We start from the raw sequence: 17,062 nt of genomic DNA, 5'->3' as shown, positions 1-17,062 counted from the left end.
CTATTCCATTTAGATGGGTGAGGACAACACAAAAAAGACCTAAAAAGGGGGAGAGGGAGAAGGTACTTTCAAGGCAAAACAGCGAAGTTCAGAGAATAAAGGATGACTGGTCTAGACCCTTCCGTAAATGGAGGTTCCTGTAGGAACTCACCAGTCAGGCGAAAGGGTGCCAAAGGAATAGAGGGAGAAGGCAGCTGAAGCCTAGTGGCAAATGTACGAGAGGTTGCACTGGAAGAGCTAACATTCTGAAAGGAGGAAGAAGACAGGCACATGGGAAACATCAAATGAATTCAGAAAACAAGGGCCTTGGGAGTGTGAAGGAGGATTTGGTGTGAGGACGAATGGTGATCAGGAGGAATTTAGAGTGTGAGAGCTGAAGCTGAAAAGATGCCTAGAAATTAGAGAATAACTGACATTTATACAACGGTTTTCCTCACGGTTACTATGTAGATGCTGCAAAATCCCTAATTTTAAAAATTTGGTCGTGACCTGTGATTTGATTGGTATAAGGAACTCCCAGTGAGGAAACTTCCTGTACCAATGCTCATGTGCAGCTGTTTTGCAATTTATAGTGTTGTCTCTGGACGCTGATGTCACTGTGTCACACAGGATTCACTACAACCAGGTTTCCTAATCATCTGATAGATGCTGCCAGTCTCTATGTTACCAATGGAGAAACTGAGGTTCAGAGAGAGAAAGTGGTTTACAGACTTACACAGGCTTACCTGATTTAAAATCAGATCTTTTGGATCCAAACCTAGTGGTCTTTCCACTACATCAAGCTACATCAAAAGTCATAATTCCCGCCACCAAGAAGTTACAATTAATAGCATCAGTCAGGGATGTGTTGGTAAATGTTTAACAACAGACTTACAGGGGGTAAGGGGAAAATGTACCTATGCCACACACCTTTAAGTTTAACCTGCATTATTAGCATTTTCTCTATTGCATTATTAAGTCTGATCAATCAACAAAACTAAATCAAACCTTGATTTGTAGCATTTGTCAATTTCTAAGGTATAAATACACATGCTGAAAATTTAACAACCAGCTTTCTCCAGCCTGTATCAGCTGATTCCAGCATATCACTGGGCAGCGGTACAGGGACTTTCCTCTCTGGGCACTATTGTCACTGTTACACAGGAGTCAAGAATTCTCTAATTTCTAGTCATCTTTCCACTCTCAAAGAAGTCCTGATTCCTGTGGGTCTGGGCACCTGCGTGACCTCTGGCTTTGGTGTAGAATTTTTGGAAAGCTATCCTCTCCCCTCTTTCTTTCCTCTTTCCTTTCTTCTCTCCCAAATCCTCTCCAGCCATCCATATGGAAGTGGTAACAGAGCATAATAATCCCCCATAAAGAAAAGCAGCTGCTGGTCCCTGGACTTCCCTGCTGGGCCCTCAGGGCTCTGCTGGCGTTGAGGTTTCTTGGGGGGGGTGGGGGGGGCGGGGTAGAGGCAGGGAGATGGAGGGGACAGCTGTCAGTGACAGGAGAGATCAGCAAGTTCTGGAGTCTCCAGGGTTCTCTTTGTGAGCTGCGATTTATGGCAATCCCCTCATCCCCTCAAATGCCTTTCCTTTCAGGGTCCAGGGAGATGGCTGCTTGCCTTCCTGTTGTAGAACTCAGAGGAAAGTGCCATCGCAGGGTATTTGATTGTATTTTTTGATGTGCACTTCACATTTGTGCTTCTGTCCTGCATTTGTGCTAGTTTTCTCTGAAGTCCAGTTTTCATCTTATCATCTGTGACTGGGGGGAGGGTGATGTGTGAAATGTGTAAGATTTCCCACAAAACTTTCGACTTCATGTTATTTTTCTTTTTGTAGTATCAGGAGAGGCTTCTTGAAGGAGGGAACATTAGAGTAGCCCCTTGAAGGGAACTAGAGAGTCCATGATGCAGAGATGAAGCAGGAGAGGCATGGAGGGAATGAGTTTCAGGATTACTCTCACAGATAGTGGGGAGGACACAGAAGATGATTCAGCAAAGGAACATGAGAATAAATCATCAGGTCAGAGTTTAGGAACCAGGAGACAGCAATGTAAGAAAAACCAGGGAAGATTGAGAAGGCCTGGGTGGTCAACAGTATCAAACACTACTGTTATGAAAGAGGTTAAGGATTCTAAGCAATAGTTAAGGACAGAGTATGTTCTTGACACGGGGAAGCACTTTTGCAATGTCATGGATGGAGAGCAGAAAGTAGGTCACTTTGGTTAGAACACAGAGCATGAGATGAAGCGTCATATGAAATCAGTCTGGAAAGACAGGCTAGAGTCAGAACACGTTGAGCTTTAAATGGCAAAGGGTTTTTGTTTGTTTGTTTGTTTTGGATTTTGTCTTGAAGGCAATAGGGAGGTGTGAAAACTTCTTGAGCAATGAAGGGCTGAGCACACTGCTAGGTCAGGGTAGGTACTTAAGAAACGTTCATTGACTGAAGTAACCAAGCCAAGGCAGCGCTTTAAGAATATCAGTCTGACAATTGTATGGAGGATGATTGAGAGGTGGGAGATTAGTGACACAGAGACCGATTATAAAGCTATTGAGAGAAATGATGAGGGCTTGAACTAAATGGTGAGAAGGGGATGTGTAAGATGTTGTGAAGGTAGAATCAGTAAGATTTGTCAGCTGACTGGATATGGTAGGTAGGGAAAGGGAAGAGTTGAGAGGGACTCCAAGGTTTGCCAACACCAGTGCTCAGGAAAGATGGTGGTGCCCTGGATAGCAACAGAGAATTTAGGAAGAAGGCTAGATTTTGAGAGAAAAAGATAACAGATGTGTTGAGTTTGAGATGTCTAAAGACAACCCAGTGGATACACTCAGCAGGCAGCTGGTAATTTATACCTGTAGTTCAGGAAAGGGATGAGAGCTAGATGTGGAAATTTGGGGGTCATCTGCATAAAGATTAAATTTGAACCCATAGAGCTAATGGGGTCACCCAGAGAAATAGTATAGAGAAAGAAGAGAAGAAGGTCTAGGATAGGGTCTTCGAGGGAAGGAGGGGAACTGTGTGGATGAGAAAAAGGTGATGATACTGTAAGGGAAATTGAAAAGGAGAGGTCAGATGGCCAGGAGAAGCAAGAAAGAGCAGTGCCATGAAATCCAAGGGAGGAAAGACAGTACAGGAATAAAGAACAATTGACAATGTTAAGTATTGCTAAGGGTTCGAGCAGAATGAAGATGAAGAAAAGGCCATAGGCCTTGGCAGTTGAGAAAGTACCAGTACCCATAGCTGCTGGAGATAGCTGCTCCAGTGGAATGGTGGGTTTGGAAACCAGACTACAAGGTGTGGAGAAGGAAATGGAAGCAAATGTATAGATGACTCTGTGGTGCTGGCTAGGCTAGAGAGTAGAAGTGATATCTTTAAGGAGCATCTGGGTCAAGGGAAGTTTTTTTTAAGGAAAGGGGGCAGTAAGAGAAGTGGGCATGTTTGTAGGAACTGGGCAAGGAACAAATCAGTAAGAATTAAAATGTTAATACCCTCTTATCCCACAACTTCACCACTGGACACTAAAGAGATGAATGACAGTAGGAAAAGTCCTATGTGTATCAAAATATTCTTATCAGTCTCTTTTTAATTTTTTCCTGTAGAATTTTTAAAATTTATTTTTACTTTTCAACATTCACTTTTGTAAGGTTTTGATTCCCAAATTTTTCCCCTTTCCTCCCTATCCCCTCCTCAAGATAGCATGCAATCTGAGATAGGCTACACATGTTGATTGATTGTCGTCCTTCATCCTCGAAGAGGATCAAAATGACATCATCATGATAAAGTAAAGTTTCAGCGTGTCCGACTGTGGTTGATCAGATCAATACGAGCTCAGAATGTTCTACTACAGGTTGGGCACAGCCAGTGCACGTGAACATTTGGGGTGGATACTCCCAATGTGCGCATCCTATACATGTACAATCATATTTAACATATTTCTACATTAGTCATGCTGTTGAAGGATCAGAACAAAAGGGAAAAACCATGAGAAAGAAAAAAAAAGAGAGAAAATAGTATGCTTCAATTTGCATTCAGACTCCACTCTGCAAGTGGGAAGATAGCATTTCCATCACCGGTCCTTAGGAATTGTCTTAGATTATTGTATTGCTGAGAAGAGCTAAGTCTATCAAAGTTGGTCACTGCACAATGTGACTGTGACTATGTACAATGTTCTCCTGGTTCTGCTCACTTCACTCAGCATCAGTTCATGTAAGTCTTCCCAGGTTTTTCTGAAATCTGCCTCATAGCATCCCTTTTTGTGGTAGCAAGAAACTGAAAACAAAGTGTATGCTCACTGATTGTGCTTAGCATTATGCCTGGTACAATGCAGGCACTTAATAAATGTTTATTGATTGGAAAATGATTGAACAATTTGTGGTGTGTAATATAACACGCTCTAAGAAACTTTGAATATGAGTTTGAGAGACATGGAAAGACTTGTGTGAACTGACATCGAAGAAAGAAAACTGAATCAGAACAGTATACACAATGGCTACAATAATGTAAATGAAAACCACTCTAAAAGAACAGAGGACTCAGCTTAAATGCTGTGATCAGGCTTGGATCCAGGAGACAGAAAATGAAACTTTCCTCCTCTGAGTAAAGAGATGGTGTATATGGGATCAGAAGGTTACATCCACTGCATGCAGTATGTTTGCTGTGTCAGTTGATTTGGCTTACTGTTTTTCTTTGTTGCAAGGGAGGGTTTCATGGGGAGGAGAGAGGTATTGGGAAGATGTAAATATGGATGAGAGCTGCATTAGATTGGCAGTCCTGCCTCCACAGTAGTTAGATCACAAATCCATTGGATTCTTAGAGTACAAGGGGAAACCTCTTAACAATGTGAATTGTCCAAAAGTGAGCTGTTATAAAAACAAAGATGCCAATTTTATAAAATAAAGAAAATGAATCTATTGACTTCCATCCTCTTGCTGACATGGTGCTTCCTTTTCAGAATGAGAGACAAGTGAGCACCAGAAGGGACAAGTGTCCCTTCACTTCCCTGACTTATCTAAAGGAGCTTGTACCCCAAGTCCTCAAGCAGTTTTGTGTTAATTTCTTCACTGAATATCTCATTTGGCTGATTTCAACTCTGTACCCAATAGAATCCAGAGGTAGTCTCATTGGATATGGACTGTCTCTTGCCCACACCAGTAAATATCTTTTGAATGAATGAATAGGGAAATGGGCTCATGCTATCAAAGAATCTCAGAGATAGAAAATACTGTGGATGTCATCTGTCCCAGCCCATTTCTAAACATGAAACCCCTCCACAACATCCTTGATATATGGTCATTGAACCTTTGGTTGTCTTGGGAAGTCAAATTTTCTATACAGATCTGGTCTTTTCCTCAATATGAATGATTCAAAGTCCTCTATATCATTGAATGACCATTTATTCCTTTGAAGTATTATACTCAGATTTGCTGGGTAGGTGATTCTTGGTTTCAATCCCCGTTCCTTTGACCTCTGAAATATCCCATTCCAAGCCCTTCAGTCCCTCAATGTTGAAGCTGCCAGATCCTGTGTTAACCTGATTGTATTTCCACAGTACTCAAATTGTTTCTTTCTAGCTGCTCGCAGTATTTTCTCCTTGATCTGGGAACTCTAAAATTTGGCCACAATATTCCTACGAGTTTCTCTGTTCAGGTTTCTTTCAGGAGGTGATCAGTGGATTTTTTCAATACTTATTTTGCCTTCTGATTCTAGAACATCAGGGCAGTTTTCCTTGATAATTTTATGGAAGATAATGTCTAGGCTCTTTTTTTGATCATGGCTTTCAGGTAGTCCCATAATTTTTAAATTGTTTCTCCTGGATCTACTTTCCAGGGCAGTTGTTTTTCCAATGAGATGTTTCATATTATCGTCTATTTTTTCAAATTTTTGGTTTTGTTTACGAACTGCTTGGTTTAACTCATAGTCATTCATTTCCCTGAACTCAATTCTCTCTTTCAACAAATTATTTTGTTCAGTGAGCTTTTGAACCTTCTCCTCCATTTGGCTAATTTTGCTTTTTAAAACCTCCTTCTTCTCACTGACTTTTTGGACCTCTTTTTCCAATTGAGTTAGCCTCTTTTTAAAGCTGCTATTTTCCTCAGCATTTTTTTGGTTCTCCTTTAGTAAGCTGCTAACTTGTTTTTTAAGGTCTTCTATTGCCTGAGGCCAATTTAAGTTCCCTTTGGAGGCCCTGGAGGCAGAGGCCTTGACTTCCTCTGACAGTATACCTTGTTCTTCCTCATCCGAAAGGATGGGGGGAGACACCTGTTTCCCAAGAAAGTAACCTTCTATGGTCTTATTTTTTTCCCCTTTTTTGGGCATTTCCCAAGCCAGTTACTTGACTTCTGAGTTTCCTCTCCACAACCACCTTGCCTCTAGTTCCACCAAGCCAGCACTGGGGGCTGAGATTCAGATGAGCTGCTCCAAAGCCTCAGGGGCTTTAGGTGGGGCAGGGCTGCTGTTCACTGTGAGATTAAGATCAGCTGCTCAGGTGGGGGCAGGGCCCATCACACAGGGCTCAGTTCCCTTCAACAACGGATGCAGGCTACTGCCTGCTTTGGGAGCCCTGTCTGCTACTGCCTCTACTGCTGTCACCTGAGGAGACCCAAGTTATGGGGACACTATGCTCCCTTCTTGGCCAGCCGAAAAGACCCTCTCACTGACCACTGGTGCCTATGGGTTGAGGGATTTGTGCTGCTGCTGGAGATTCTGTCCCTGAAGCCTGCTCAGATGTGCTCCAGGTATTTTATGCGCTGTGGAGTAAGAGCTAGCATATGTGTGTCTTTCTACTCTGCTATCTTGGCCCCGCCCCCTTGAACCTTTGCTTAAAAACATCCAGTGAGGGGGAACTCACTGCTTCTTGCAGCAATCTATTGGTTGGTTGGTTGGTTGTTAAAATGATATCACCATGATAAAGAGAAGTTTCAATGTACATGACTGTGGCTGATCACACCAATACGAGCTCAGAATGCTCTACCACAGATTGGGCATAGATAGTCTGGGTGAACATTTGGGGTGGTTACTCCAAATTTGCACATCCTATGTTTCCTTTGTGCTGTTTCAATTCTGCTTTGCTCACACAGCACTTTTTCTGATCTGGGCATACCATGCTGAGTGGTCCTGTGCCAGTGTCTCCCATGTCCCACAATAAAACCCAAAGTTCTTGAGAGTGTCCTTGTATTGCTTCTTCTGACCACCATGTGATCTCCTGCCCCATGTGAGTTCTCCATAAAACTCTCTTCTTGGCAAGTGTACATTTTGCATTAGAACAACATGGCCAGCCCATTGGAGTTATGCTCTCTGAAGCATAGTTTTAATGCTTGGCAGTTTAGTTCAAGCAGTGTCTAGTACCTAATCCTGCCAGGTGATCTTCAGAATCTTCCTACAACAGTTCAAGTGGAGGTGAGTCAGTTTATTTGTTTTCAGTGTTCTATAATCAATTCCATATAACTTAGATTTCTTTCCCCTCCTTCCCCCTCATTCCCCCTTCTCTACCCCCTCCCTCCCCGAGTCGGCGTACAATTTTATATAGGTTCTACACATACATTTCTACTAAATTCATTTTCACCTTAGTCATGTTGCATAGAAGAATTAAAGTGAATGGGAGATATCATAAAACAAACCAAAGCATAATACAAAAGAAAATGATCTGCTACATTCTGTGATCAAATTCCATAGTTCTTTCTCTGGATGTGGAAGGCATTTTAGCTTAAGAGACCACTGGGAATATTTTAAGTCCTTGCATTGCAGTGAAGTTCTAAGTCTACCAGAAAAAATGCTCACACACTGTGGTTGTTGCTATGTATAAAGTTCTGCTGGTTCTGCTCCTTTTGCTCAGCATCAGTTCATATAAGTCTTTCCAGGCCTCTCTGAAGTCTTCCTGTTCATCATTTCTTATAGCACAATAGTATTCCATTACATTCATATACCACAACATCTTCAATCATTCTCCAATTGGTGGGCATTCCCTTGATTTCCAGTTTTTGGCCACTACAAAGAGAGCTGCTATAAATACTTTTGTACACACGGGACCCTTTCCCATTTTTATGATCTCTTGGGGATACAGTCCTAGAAGTGGTATTGCTTGGTTAAAGGGTATTATGGCTCTCTTAAAACCTAAATTTACATTAATTTTTTTTTTGGCAGCCACATCACATCACTGACTCATGTTGACTTTGCTGTCCATCAAAAACACCTAGATCGGGGCAGAGCCAAGATGGTGGAGTAGAAAGACACACATACACATAGCTCCGAACCCATAACCCATAGAACGGCTACAGGGAAGTAACTCACGGCGAATTCTGCACCCAGAGGCCACGGAACATTGAAGCGAGGGAGATTTCTATTCCGGAGAGACCTGCAAACCTCTCACGGGGGGGGGTCCTTCACGCTGCAGACTGGGCGCTGGGACTGGGAGCTGAGTGCAGCCCTGCCGCGGCCGCGGCACCAAGAGGAAAAGATCCGAGCGGGCTTCAGGGACGGGATCTTCAGCGGCCGCACAAGTCCCTCCACCCACAGGTGACGGGGGTTGGTGAGAGAGTCTCTTTGGAGGGTCGAGAGGGGAGTGGGGTGTCCCCATAATTCAGGCCCCCCCCCGGGAGGTAGAAGCTGAGAGGCGGCTGCAGACTGGGGCTCCCCAAGCGGGTGGGAGCCTGAATCCTTTGTGGAAGGTCTGTGCATAAACCCCCTGAGGGAACTGAGCCTGAGAGGCGGCCCTGCCCCCACCTCAGCACCTGAACATAATCTCATACTGAATAGCAGCCCTGCCCCTGCCAAAAGCCCTAAGGCTGGAAGCAGCATTTGAATCTCAGACCCCAAACACTGGCTGGGAGGATCAGGAGGCAAGGTGGGTGTGAGGAGAATATTCAGAGGTCAAGTCACTGGCTGGGAAAATGCCCAGAAAAGGGAAAAGAAATAAGACCATAGAAGGTTACTTTCTTGGGAAACAGGTGTCTCCCCCCATCCTTTCGGATGAGGACTTACCATCAGGCAAAGACACAGAAATCAAGGTTTCTGTGTCCCAGCCCACCCAATGGGCTCAGGCCATGGAAGAGCTCAAAAAGAATTTTGAAAATCAAGTTAGAAAGGTGGAGGAAAAACTGGGAAGAGAAATGAGAGAGATGAAAGAAAAGCATGAAAAGCAGATCAGCTCCCTGCTAAAGGAGACCCAAAAAAATGTTGAAGAAATTAACACCTTGAAAACTAGCCTAACTCAATTGGCAAAAGAGGTTCAAAAAGCCAATGAGGAGAAGAATGCTTTCAAAAGCAGAATTAGCCAAATGGAAAAGGAGATTCAAAAGCTCACTGAAGAAAATAGTTCTTTCAAAACTAGAATGGCACAGATGGAGGCTAAGGACTTTGTGAGAAAGCATGATATCACAATACAAAACCAAAAGAATGGAAAAATGGAAGATAATGTGAAATATCTCATTGGAAAAACAACTGACCTGGAAAATAGATTCAGGAGAGACAATTTAAAAATTTTGGGACTACCTGAGAGCCATGATCAAAAGAAGAGCCTAGACATCATCTTTCATGAAATTATCAAGGAAAACTGCCCTGAGATTCTAGAACCAGAGGGCAAAATAAATATTCAAGGAATCCACAGAACACCACATGAAAGAGATCAAAAAGAGAAACTCCTAGGAACATTGTGGCCAAATTCCAGAGTTCCCAGGTCAAGGAGAAAATAGTGCAAGCAGCTAGAAAGAAACAATTCAAGTATTGTGGAAATACAATCAGGATAACACAAGATCTAGCAGCCTCTACATTAAGGGATCAAAGGGCATGGAATAGGATATTCCAGAAGTCAAAGGAACTAGGACTAAAACCAAGAATCACCTACCCAGCAAAACTGAGTATAATACTTCAGGGGAAAAAATGGTCTTTCAATGAAATAGAGGATTTTCAAGCATTCTTGATGAAAAGACCAGAGCTGAAAAGAAAATTTGACTTTCAAACACAAGAATGAAGAGAACCATGAAAAGGTGAACAGCAAAGAGAAGTCATAAGGGACTTTCTAAAGTTGAACTGTTTACATTCCTACATGGAAAGACAATATTTGTAACTCTTGAAACATTTCAGTATCTGGGTACTGGGTGGGATTACACACACACACATGCACACACGCACACATACATAGAGACAGAGTGCACAGAGTGAATTGAAGAGGATGGGATCATATCTTAAAAAAAAAAATGAATGAAATCAAGCAGTGAGAGAGAAATATATTGGGAGGAGAAAGGGAGAAATTGAATGGGGCAAATTATCTCTCATAAAAGAGGCAAGCAAAAGACTCATTAGTGGAGGGATAAAGAGGGGAGGTGAGAGAAAAACATGAAGTCTACTCTCATCACATTCCACTAAAGGAAAGAATAAAATGCACACTCATTTTGGTAGGAAAACCTATCTCACAATACAGGAAAGTGGGGGATAAGGGGACAAGCAGGGTGGGGGGGGATGATAGAAGGGAGGGCATGGGGAGGAGAGTGCAATTCGAGGCCGACACTCATGGGGAGGGATAGGATCAAAAGAGAATAGAAGTAATGGGGGACAGGATAGGATGGAGGGAAATATAGTTAGTCCTATACAACACAACTATTATGGAAGTCATTTGCAAAACTACACAGATTTGGCCTATATTGAATTGCATGCCTTCCAAAGGGAAGGGGTGGAGAGGGAGGGAGCTAAAGAAGTTGGAACTCAAAGTGTTAGGATCAACTGTAATGTTCTTACCACTAGGAAATAAGAAATACAGGTAAAGGGGTATAGAAAGCTATCTGGCCCTACAGGACAGAAGAGAAGACGGAGACAAGGGCAGAGAGGGATGATAGAAGAGAGTAGATTGGTCACAGGGGCAATTAGAATGCTTGGTGTTTGGGGGGGGAGGGGATAAAAGGGGAGAAAATTTGTAACCCAAAATTTTGTGAAAATGAATGTTAAAAGTTAAATAAATAAATTTAATTATTAAAAAAAAAAAATAAGAAAAACACCTAGATCTTCATCACTGCTGTTTAACCATGCCTCTTCCATCTTGGACTTTTAAAGCATATTTTTTAAACCAAAATGTAAAAGTTTACATTTATCTCTTCTATCATCTTGTGTGATTCAGTACAATGTTCTAGCTTGATAAGATTTTTTTTGAGTCCTGAGTCATTTGGTGAGTTACCTTTCCCTTCCAATTTAGTGTCTTCTACAAATTTGATAAGCATAATACACACACACACACACACACACACACACACACACACACATAGATAGAGATAGATAGAAAGAAGAGAAAGAAAGGAAGAGAGAAAGGAAGGAAAGGAGAAACAAACAAACAAACAAAGATTTCAAAGACATGGATCAAAATGACCAAAAGCACAAGGCCAAACAGAGCTCTCAGAGACACTACACTGGAGACTTCCAAATGAACACAGAACTGTTACCTTTGGGTTGGGAGATTTAACCAGTTACAAATCCCCCATACTATATTATACTATTATACTATACTATATAGGATAGAATTATAGTATAATATGGCACATACCCTACCATCTCCTCTAGCATGAGACAGTTGACTAACCGCAACTCTATAGGTATGATAATGAAACATACTTCCCTCCTTTCCATGAAAAAATCTTTGGGTCCAGAATGAGGCACAAATTGTTAGAATATTATTGATATGTCATTGGGTTTTACTTAGCTCTACTTCTCTGTTGCAAAGGAAGGTTCTTTTTTTGGACAGGGAGAGGGTGTTATTTGAAAGGGACAACAATTAAAAAAAACAACCCAGAAACATCATTAAAATATCAATTTAAAAAAAGAATAGCATGAGTAAGATTTTGTCAAATTCTTTGCTAAAACCTGGACAAACTCTACCTACAACATCTCCCTGACCTACCAGTCTAGTCACTCTTAAAAAAAAAAGGCAAAGTAGCTGACACAACCCATTCTTGAAGAAACTATGCTGCCTCTTTGTGATGACCACTTTACAATCTTTTCTTTCTTTTAATTACGAACTTGACAGATGTCAACAGACACGAACATTTCCTTACATAAAGAACAGAACATGAGGATTGCATATGACATTATGAATCACTATTATATGTAGCTTGTTTTTGAAAAAGGGAGAGCTAACATTTATATGGTGCTTGAAGGTTTCAAAGTACTTCACATATGTTATCTCACTTGATTTAATCCAATAGTTTCAACCTGGCCCTGCTTATCTCGGTTGTTTTGTGAACTTCCTTCAACCCTACTCTATATGTTAAAAAATGTTTCATTGATCTTATTTTCTTATTCTTTTTTGGTTTCACTTATCACTCTTCCCCATAGTGGATAGGATTATCCTCTTCTCCCCCCAAAAAACAATGTAAGAGCTCTCCATTATTAACAAATGCATACAGGTTAGCAAAATAAATTCATGCACCGACTGTCTCAAAATGTATATCTCATTCTCTACCTACAGCCTATTCCTTCTCTGCCAAGAGATGGGAAACATGTCATATCATTAGTCTTCTAGAGTCAATGAATTAATCAGAATTCTTAAGACAATTTTTCTCCTTTACAAGGAATGTTATAGTTGTATAAATTGTTCTTGCAACTCACTTCTCATTACATCAGTATATACAAATCCTGCCATGTTGCTCTGAATTCATCCCTTTCAGTCATTTAACATTGCCCAATAATATTCCGTTACATTCATACAGCAGTTTACTCAGTCTATTCAGTCATTCCTCGGTAGATGAGTATCTACTTTGTTTCTAAATCTTTGAAACAAAAAACAATTCTCTAAATATTTTTGTGGCTCTGGGTCCTGACCTGTCTTTGATCTCTTTGGGGTACATGGCAAGCAGTGATACCACAGGGTCAAAGGACATGCACAGTTTAACCATTTTCTTTTCAATATGTTCACTAATCATCGCTTTAATAATAGTTTTTCGATTTTTGCCAAGACTTGAATTCTAGTTCACTAGTTTACAATCTAGTTAGTAACCCATTTGATTTCCCCCTTTAAGATACTAAGATATTTGCCATTCTCTAGTCCTCCAGTACTTCTTCCATCTGCCACATTTTTAATCAAAGATTGTTAGCATTGGCTCAACAATTACATTTGACAGATCTTTCAGTACCAGGGATCTAATTCATCAGGGCTTAGTTACTTGAACCTACCTGTCAAGGACAGGCAAGTACACCTTTACATTTCCTTTCTTATCTTGGGCATCAGTGACTTATTAGCCATTTTTGCTCCATCCGTTGAAGTCCAGGAACATTTTCCTTAGCATAAATGAAAACAGAAATCAAAGAGCAGTTGAGTAGTACTGCCTTTTCTCCATATTAATATGGACCTTCTCATTTCATCCATCTATCCCTCCTGTGATCTTCCCCTTTTCCCCAACATAGCTTTTAAAAAATTCCTTGTTCCTTTTCATTGTCTTTGGATTTTCTTGTCAGTTTCCTCAACTCATTCTGAGTTTTAGTTTTCCTGGCACTATTTTTTTTAAATGAACAACTGTATCAGGCTTTTGTATTCATATAAACTCATTTGACTCAGCTTTTATCTTTGAAATTCCTTTTAAAAATTTAAGTTGGTTGGTGAATTCTCATATCTCATGGGAGCAACATCTACTAAAACTGGAAAATCCCTGCTATGTAGGTGAGGCTAGTTTTTCTTCCTAAAAGAACAATGGAATGTCCTCAAGATTTAATTTGTCCAAGGGACCTCAAAGTAGCATCCCCTTCATCTAAGACATAAAAAGCCCTGCAATCAGGACCATCTCCAGTCGTCCTGATTTATCTCATTATTGGACCCAGATGGCTCCAGAAGACACAGTGAGACTTGGTGACTTTGCTCAGCCCTTCCTCACTTAAACTCATGTCATGGCATCACTTCCCTGATGTTATGGTGCTCTTTGAGAGCACAAGACAAACAACAAACAAAACAAAAAGCCCAGTATGGTGCCCTGTAGGCACTCCTCAGGCTTGATCATGTTTAACAGATTCATTGCTGCAGAGTGTGTCAATCACACCTGACCTGGTGAACTAAACTAATGGTCCTGAACATGAGGGTATTAGTAGGGAATAAGAAGGCTTTCATAATCGATATTTGATAATGGACTATTTCTTTAGCATTTCACAATTCACTAAAAGATGGAAAGAATATAAAATTTCATTGGGCATATTGTTAGTTATGGAAAAGCAATTGATATGGTACAGCAAAAATATTGAGTCTTTTTCAGCAAAGTGTCTCTCATCCATTCATCAAAATCATTCAAGATTTCTTGAATGATGAGCAATACTTCAGAAAAACAGCAATAACTTTGTCCAAATATATCTTCTGATCATAAGCATTAGTTGAAGCAATAAAACAGGAAGCTATATGCTCACCCAAAGGGTTTGGTACTATAATAGGAATTGAAGAAGGATTTGACCTAGGATGGAACCAAGTCCTAGGATGGGACTGTAACAGAAAGTACTGCAAGCTTTCCTACCTCACTCCCAAATAAAACTTCATCTCCAAACATCTCCAAACAGAAAATACACCAGACTGAGTCCTAACTGAGAAATCCAAGAAAAAGTTAGAGGAAGTCATTTTTTTCATCCTTGATCAGAATAGAGAGAGACAGACAGATTTGTGGACACTGAGGACAGGGTGTGTCCAGGGGTTCATGGGTACAAACATTCCAGCATGAGGCCAAAGGAGGTCCCAGATCCAACCTTGTGCAGCATGTAGAAAAAGGTACCAAATGTTAGCTCATATAGTTCCAAGTCACAGATCCATGGTAGACTAAGGAGAGGGCCTTCATGAAAGGGGGACAATTGCGGATAATGTGATTGTGAGACCTGGGGTGTATACCAAACAGGAATAAGTATAGAAGTAAGCAGTAGCTGAATGGTCTATTTAGATACACTATTTTCTCTTCTGCTAATTTAGGCAATTTATATTTTTGTAAATATTCATCCATTTCACTTAAATTGTACAATTTATAGGCATTATGTTTGGGCAAAATAACTTCTTATAATCACTTTAATTTCATCTTTTTTAGTGGTATATTCATTCTTTTCATTTTTAAAATTGGTGATTTGGCTTTATTCTCTCTTTTTAGATCAAATTAACCAATGGCTTATCTATTTTATTGTTTCTTTTTCCCATAAAACCAACTCCTACTTTCATTTATTAATAAAATAGGGTTTTTTACTCAATTTTATTAATCTCACTTTTAATTTTTAGGATTTCCAATTTAATGTTTAATCAGGGATTTTTAGTTTGTTCCTTTTCTAGTTTTTTTTAACTGCATTCCCAATTCATTGGTCTTTATTGATGTAAGTGTTTAGAGATACAAATTTTCCTCTGATCACTGCCTTTGCTGTGTCCCATAGATCTTGATATGTTGTCTCATTTTTGTCATTCTCATCAATAAAATTATTGATTATTTCTGTGATTTGTTCTTTAGCCCACTCATTCAGAATAGGGAATGAGGTAAAAAAAAAAACTATCTCTTTTTGTAGATGATATATTTGGAAAATCCTAAAAACCCAACTAAAGAATTAGTTACCTTGTATTTGACAAATGTAAAGACTTTAGATTTTGGGATAAGAATTCATTATTTGGTAAAAATTCTTAGAAAAATTGGAAAGCAGTATTGCAGAAATTATGCATAGGTCAATATCTTACACTATTTACCAAGATAAGGTCAAAATGGATACATGACCTAGATATAAAGAGAGATATTAGAAGAAAATCTGAAGAACATTGAACATATTACTTAACAGACTTATGGCTAGGCAAACAATTTATGAATAAACATGAGATAGAGAGCAGAATAAGGTGTAAAATGAATTTTTGATTACCTTAAATTAAATTTTGATTTTTTTTATTACATTAAATTAAAAAGGTTTTGTACAAATAAAACAAATACAGTCAAGATCAGAATGAAAGCAGAAAACTGGAGGAAAGTTTTCATAGACAGTTTATCAGATAAAGGTCTCATATCTCAAATATATAAAGAACTTTGTAAAATCTATAAGAATACAAATCATTCCCCAATTGATAAATGGTCAAAGGATATGAAAAGGCAGTTTTCCAATGAAAAAATAAAAACAATTTATAGTCATGTGAAAAATGCTCTTAATCACTATTGATTAGAGAAATTTAAATTGAAACAACCTTGAGATATCAACATATATCAGATTGACTTAAATGATAGAAGGGGAAAATGACAAATGTTGGAGGGGATGTGGAAAAATTGGGACACTAATTCATTGTTGGTAGAACTGTGAACTGACCCAATCATTTTGGAGAGCAATCTGGAATTATATCCAAAGAGTTAAAAAACTGTGTATATCCTTTCACCCAGCAATACCACTATTAGGTCTTGTTCTCAAGGTAATTAATGAGAAAGGAAAATAACCTCTATGTTCTAAAATATGTGTAGCAGTTTTCTTTGTGGTGGCAAAGAACTGGATGCTCATCAATTGGAGAATGACTGAACAAGTTGTAGTATATGATTGTGATGAATACTACTGTATTGTAAGAAATGATGAGCTTGTTGATTTTAGAAAACATGGAAAGACTTTCATGAAATAAGGAAGAGTGGAATGAATAAAACCAAGAGAGCACTGTATATAGTAACAGCAATATTGTTTTAAGAATAACTTTGAGTAAATAAGTCATTTTGAATATTATAAATGCCTAAATTAACTACAAGGGACATATAAAGGAAGATACTATCTGCATCCAGAAAAAGAACTGATAAATAGAAGTAGGCGTAGAATTATTTTATATGTGTATATACACACATATACACACATTTGCATCTAATGGTAGCCATTTCTAGCAGGAGGAGGGGAAGAAGAAATTTATATGATAACTTTATTATATATTTAAAAGGAATAGTAAGTTGTACTTAATAGATTTGGAGTTTCATGTGCAATCATCTTTTTTAAAATTATACTGTTATGGAAATGCTTGCTTTATTCCATAATTAAAAAGAAAATAAATAAAACATTAAAAAAAGAAGAAGAGATGGCAAGAATATACAGCAGAACTATACAAGAAAGATTTTAACATTACTGATAACCACAGCAGGGTGGTTACTAACCTA

Source organism: Notamacropus eugenii, chromosome 1 (assembly GCF_028372415.1).
Source record: "Notamacropus eugenii isolate mMacEug1 chromosome 1, mMacEug1.pri_v2, whole genome shotgun sequence".
In the NCBI taxonomy this organism is placed as follows: Eukaryota; Metazoa; Chordata; class Mammalia; order Diprotodontia; family Macropodidae; genus Notamacropus; species Notamacropus eugenii.
The sequence above is the reverse complement of the archived record's forward strand: the minus strand, read 5'-3'. Positions refer to the sequence as shown.